The sequence below is a fragment of the Hyperolius riggenbachi genome, chromosome 11 (genome assembly GCF_040937935.1).
Source record: "Hyperolius riggenbachi isolate aHypRig1 chromosome 11, aHypRig1.pri, whole genome shotgun sequence".
NCBI lineage: Eukaryota > Metazoa > Chordata > Amphibia > Anura > Hyperoliidae > Hyperolius > Hyperolius riggenbachi.
This window is the reverse complement of record NC_090656.1, coordinates 28,174,969-28,181,881: the sequence shown is the minus strand read 5'-3', so window position 1 is coordinate 28,181,881 and position 6,913 is coordinate 28,174,969.

Below are 6,913 nucleotides of genomic sequence, written 5' to 3'. Positions count from 1 at the left end.
GGGGACCTAATGAAAAAACAGAGGCGCCCAACAGGATAAAAATGATGCCAATTAAAACCAAATAAAAAGTAGGTGGCACTGGTGGATTTGCCTTCCCCACAAAAATAACCACCACAATATATGGTAATAGATATAAATTTTAATCAATTTCAAACTCCCAACAACAATTAATCTGCAACGCGTTTCACGGGACACAAGCCCGCTTCCTCAGGCAAACACATAAAAGCAGGAGCAACTGAAATAAAAATAAAAAAATTATAAAAAATATAAAATAAATAAAACATAATAAAAAACTTGAAAACTACATGTGCAAATGACAATATGCAAAGAGCAATGATCCATCCGGATCAAAGACGAAAAACAATAATTCATCAAATCCACAGTATAATCCAAAGCATAAATCGCATAAATCACAAGCATGAATCGCATTAGTGACCAACAGACTCCATATATAAAAAAAGGGTCAATCTATATAATATTAAATTGGTCGATGGCGATTGTCCGTGTGGCCTCTTTAAGAACATACCAACAGATAAACACCCCTCTATAATCTATTCGATTTGTCCTTTAGGTATTGAACATTCAATCATTGGCGAATGGACCATAACGGCTAGGTTGATATGGTAGACCAATTGTATATTTATATGCATATGGAGGTAAAAATGATGAAAAACACACAAATAATAATCATAGCCATTGTACTGTATGCCATTTCCCAACTAAGGGGCAGGGAATAGTGAGCGGCTCACTATTTACTTATATCTACCACACTTATAGCTGCTCTCCAGCCAGGATTAGCACCATGGCATCCTTAACTTTTGCCCTCCATACAACACAGCATTCACTTCCCCTTCATTGCTATGATCGCCCACCATGCTCTCTTCCTCCCTAGGAGCTAATGATTCTCCCCCCTCCCTCACTCTATTCCTCTCCAGATTTCACATATCTCACTCTCCTCTCCTCACGAGCCCCCCCCCAAAAAAAAAAAAACATTTCCCTCATGAGCCAATAGATATTCACTGCCCCTTAGTTGGGAAATGGCATACAGTACAATGGCTATGATTATTATTTGTGTGTTTTTCATCATTTTTACCTCCATATGCATATAAATATACAATTGGTCTACCATATCAACCTAGCCGTTATGGTCCATTCGCCAATGATTGGAATGTTCAATACCTAAAGGACAAATCGAATAGATTATAGAGGGGTGTTTATCTGTTGGTATGTTCTTAAAGAGGCCACACGGACAATCGCCATCGACCAATTTAATATTATATAGATTGACCCTTTTTTTTATATATGGAGTCTGTTGGTCACTAATACGATTCATGCTTGTGATTTATGCGATTTATGCTTTGGATTATACTGTGGATTTGATGAATTATTGTTTTTCGTCTTTGATCCGGATGGATCATTGCTCTTTGCATATTGTCATTTGCACATGTAGTTTTCAAGTTTTTTATTATGTTTTATTTATTTTATATTTTTTATTATTTTTTTATTTTTATTTCAGTTGCTCCTGCTTTTATGTGTTTTGCCTGAGGAAGCGGGCTTGTGTCCCGTGAAACGCGTTGCAGATTAATTGTTGTTGGGAGTTTGAAATTGATTAAAATGTATATCTATTACCATATATTGTGGTGGTTATTTTTGTGGGGAAGGCAAATCCACCAGTGCCACCCACTTGTTATTTGGTTTTAATTGGCATCATTTTTATCCTGTTGGCGCCTCTGTTTTTTCATTACGTGATACATCCACTTGGTGGATAGGTGTGGACACCTTTTTTCTTCTACACAGAGAGCGACTTTTTAGCCTGAGCGGGGACAGGCCTAATCTCCCCGTCTGTGCTATAAGTGGTTGCCTGAACGTGGCAACCCACACTTGTGAGTATAATTCTTTTACTATAACCATTTGACGTCCACTGTGTTACAATATCATACTATCGGGGGCTCTCGATTGTTCTTTTCTTCTCTCCCTATATAGTGGGGACCTCTCTGGCTACTTATACTGGGGGAAACACTCTCTGGCTACATATTGTGGGGGGGGCCTCTCTGGCTACCTACACGAGGCCAGCAGGGTGGTGGCTCACCCTACAACTGCTGAAATTCTGGGCAGCTTTAAATACTTTTCCCCCTTTGAGTCGGAGGAACTCGGAGAGACACATAATTCGGGGTTCCAAATTGAAAATCCCACTGCACCGCTATAGTGTAATAACATTACATCTACGGTGGAACTCAAATCAGGCACTATGCAATTGCGAGCATGCGATGAAACCATCTGTCTCATAATAGGGAGGCCTGTCTGGCTACCTATACTGGGGTACTACCTGACTACCTATACACTGGGAAACTAATGGTATTTTATAGCTTAAGAGACACTTCATGTACACTTTAAGAACAGTATCTTAACCATTTTGCCCACAACTACAGTATATATACGTCCGCTGTGACTTCATCCAAGCTACAGATGTAGATATACAATTTTCATGTTTTAAAGAGCTCTGCATGACCGGGTGTGCACAAATTGGTGTAAGGGAAAATATGTTTCCTTAGCCAATTAGTGACACCCCCCAAACCCCCCGCTGATGAACCATCGCTGTAGCAATAGCTGTAGCATCTCCTGCATCTCCTGCTCGGGGGCGGAGCTTCGCCCCGCCTTCAGTCTCCGAGCGGTGATTCCCATCTAATTACTTTGTACAGCGCTGCGATCTACAGCAGCGCTGTACCGGGGACAGCCGTGTGACACGGCTGTCCCCCTGGGACACAGGGAAGTGATCCGCTGTGATAGGCTGGCGGGGGGAGGGAGGGTTATACAGTTGATAAAAAAAAAAGCAAAATGTTATTGAAACATAACAAATCAATATTTACAAAAAAACAAAAACCGGCGGGGGGGGGGGGGGGGGGGGGGGGGGGGGGGTGTTTGTTGCCGATGTGAAAAAAACGGTCTGTTCCTGGATCGGAAGGGAACGGATCATAACGGATGGGATCAGATCCAATGTTAACCCATTTACATCCGTCCGTTCAAACGGATCCGTTTCCGCATGATCCGCTGAAAGGACCGCACGTTTCCTGCTGCACCAATTTTTCAGGACCGCTGAGCCCAGCAGGACAGAAACGGAAGCTGAAGCACTGCAGTAGGGCAATGAGAAAACGGAAAGATTCTTCACACTAGTGAAAAAACTGACCGTTCTAAACAGAAAAATACACTTTAGGGTTGGGGGTCTGGGGGGGATAATGGAACGTAAGATAATCGAGTGGCAACATAGTGAAAACAGATCCAATTGGCCGGTGATAAGATCTATTTTTACGGATCCGTTTGCCACTTCAACGCAAGTGTGAACCAGGCCTTACACAATTTAAGTTTTACAATAAATGGGATAACAGCCAGAGAGTTTATTATCTACTGTAGCACTTCTACAATAACAATGGGTGAAAACTGAGAAACTGTATTTTTCCATTTTTTTTCTTCTTTCACACTATGCATAAGAAATAAAATAACTCCTGAGGGGAAAAAAAACCAAAGGATGTCTAGTTTGTCCTGAAAAAAAAATGCTTTATAGATCACTAAAGGTGCCCATACATCAACTGTATGGGCAGATCGACCAAGAGACAGATCTCTCTCTGATTGAATCTGATCGGAGAGAGTTCTGTTGCCTGCCCATATACCACAGGCCAATTCCTGATCGATTTCACCATGAAATATCTCGGGAATCGGTCTTGTGACACCACATCCTGGGTGCGTGTGATGTCACACATGCCCACGTTGGGCCGGCAAATCCGTGGGGCGCGTGTAACACAGAGCAAGCGATGGGCAGGTAAAGTATACTGCAACAGGCATCAGCGGGGACATTTTACATTGGGGAGTGCCAGAGCTTCCGTTGCATTTGTCTCTCGTCCCGATATCGCACGCCACTGCCGACGCGCACCCAATTGAGCAAATCAGCCCTACATCTACAGCCTGTCCTATCGATACATTCGACCCAAATTGGTTGCATGATAAATCAAACCTATTATAACAATTAAAATAGATGGTCAATCGGCCGCCCGACACCTAATGTATGGCCACCTTCAGGTGTCATAAGTAGTGATAAAGTTACAGCTTATTAAATAAGGGCATAGCTAAAATGTCAACTGTCCATACGGGGAAAGCAGGAGTGTGAAGTGGTTAATATCACTGCAATACTCACAGCAGTCGCTGGTCGCACAGTAGTCTTCCGCAGGTCAAAGGATTAGTAGATACGTCTGTAAATGGAAAGGAGACAGTTAAAGGACAGTCCTCAGCAAGTCTATACAGACACACATATGACTACAGGCATGACATCAGTGTTTGTAGTGCCATAAAGCAGCTGCTGTGCCTATTACTAATGCTACATCTCTGTATATCAGATAAAAATATCAGCACAAGCCGCCCTCAGTATAAGCCCAGCAAATTCCAACTACATATCTACAGGGTGGGCCATTTATATGGATACACCTTAATAAAATGGGAATGGTTAGTGATATTAACTTCCTGTTTGTGGCACATTAGTATATGTGAGGGGGAAAACTTTTCAAGGTGGGCGGTGACCATGGCGGCCATTTTGAATCCAACTTTTGTTTTTTCAATAGGAAGAGGGTCATGTGACACATCAAACTTATTGAGAATTTCACAAGAAAAACCATGGCGTGCTTGGTTTTAATGTACCTTTATTCTTTCATGAGTTATTTACAAGTTTCTGACCACTTATAAAATGGCACAGAACTACTGCACCTGCGCAGTAGTCATGAAGTCGCAATGACGTCATCCGGATTGTACTGCGCAGGCAGAGAACTACTGCGCCTGCGCAGTACAGTCCAGCTGACGTCAGCGTGACTACGTGAGCCACACGCTGGAGCACAGATAGGCCTCTTGTACCGGAGGGGACTCCGGGCCACCGGCAGGGAGCAGAGCTGCAGTGAGGGCACAGGACGGCTGCCAGGGGCTGGAGGAAACCCCAGGTAAGTGGATTTTTTATTTTGATTCTTCCTGTCCTTTAAGCAGCAATCTGCAGCGCACATTCATGCTGGAGTGTCTGTGAAAGAAAAAATCTGCCTGGCTTGTAATGCGTGGTACACACCATGCAATTTCCCATCAGATAGATGGGTCGAAAGATCATTTCTGACAGATCTGATCGTTTTTCTTATCGATTTTCTGATCACTTCTATGCAAAGCGATCAGAAAAACAATGGGAAATCAGATCGGACCTGTTGGAAATGATCTATTGGACCCATCTATCTGACGGGACATTGCATGGTGTGTACCAGGCTTTAACTGAAGTGAGGGAAGAAACAGATACCGATGGAGACGGATGCTTGGGCAATAAAGGAGCCAATACCACATATGGGACAGTGCCAATTTCTGCTCTAATGATGCAGAATTCAGGAGAACTGCAGATCCCAATGTGGGAGAACTGCTAGTCAAAGTCTTGATAGTCCTGCAGACCCAGGTGCTGGCTCTGATTAGAACGCGCTGTACCAGTCCTTCAAGAATTGTGAGCGCTGGAATTTGTGGGGACTACAAGTCCCAACATAGCCCAGCGCAAAGTACAGGATAGGTCTCTTGCACTATATGGAGCTGCCAGTCTCATGTGACATGGAAACACTAGCAAGCAGCCCAAACATTCCCTGCCAGCCCCATAGAACAGACAAGAGGATGGACTACAAGTCTCAGCATACAGTGTAAGTCTTGATTATGAGTGGAACCACAAGTCCAAGTGGAACCACAGTCCCTTTCAACCCTTCTGCCAGTACTGTAACTATACAAAGCAAACAAAATCAGGGAGTCCCAGGTGGCATCATGCCAGGCCGCATGTTCGGGCAGCTCATCTCTGCACAAATGATGCCCATACATGGTAGATGTTTTTCATTTCTTCCGTTAGATTGAATATAACGATTTTTTCAACATGTCCGATCGGTTCATTATTGAAAAATCGTCCTAATTTTTTTTTGTTTTTCTTGATCAAAACAATAAATTATTTTTAACTTTCATTCGATTTTATCATATTGCTCGAATCAATGGGAAAATCGACCGTTTTTATTGTACCATGTATGGGCACCATAACATGGCCAGGCAGATTTATTTATTATTTAGGCAAGAAATATTGTTATTATGTTGTGCAGAATAAAGCCAATATATTATCTGTTTTCAGCTCATTGTTATTCCACCCTGTTTTTCTATCCGCTTCCCCTCCTACAGTTTATGGAGAAAAGCTACATACACACATAAGATAAAAATTGGTGGTATGCCTAATAAAACGACCGATTAACGAGGTTTCAACCTGATTTATGGGCAGCAACCAACAACGACCGACCATTAACAACCCAATAAAATGATCGATATCGGGAGTCTGCCATGATTGAACCTGTTGGAATCGTTTGACCAACGGTCTGTTACTGTTGTATGTGTGTACAAATAATTAACCGATGTACAATGATCATTTTTATTAAAGAGACACTGAAGCGAAAAAAAATATATGATATAATGAATTGGTTGTGTACTATGAATAATTACTAGAAGATTAGCAGCAAAGAAAATATTCTCATACTTTTATTTTCAGGTATATAGTGTTTTTTGTAACATTGCATTATTCTATAATATGTGCAGATTACACAACACTCAGCATTCAAAATGAGTCTTTCAGAGCAGTCTGTGAAGTAATGACATCTCCTCTGGCAGAGGAAAAGTAAACAGTTCAATTACAGTTGAGATAATAAAAGTCAGATAACAGCCCTCTCCACGACTAACTTAGTCGGAGAGCTTAATGGCTTGTTTGCATAGAGATAACAACTGGAGTTTCTCAACTCTTCCTGTACTGGAAACAATTACACTGATGTATCTGATCTTAATGTTTTATTTCTTAGCTGTACTACACATACAAATCATAATATCATAATTT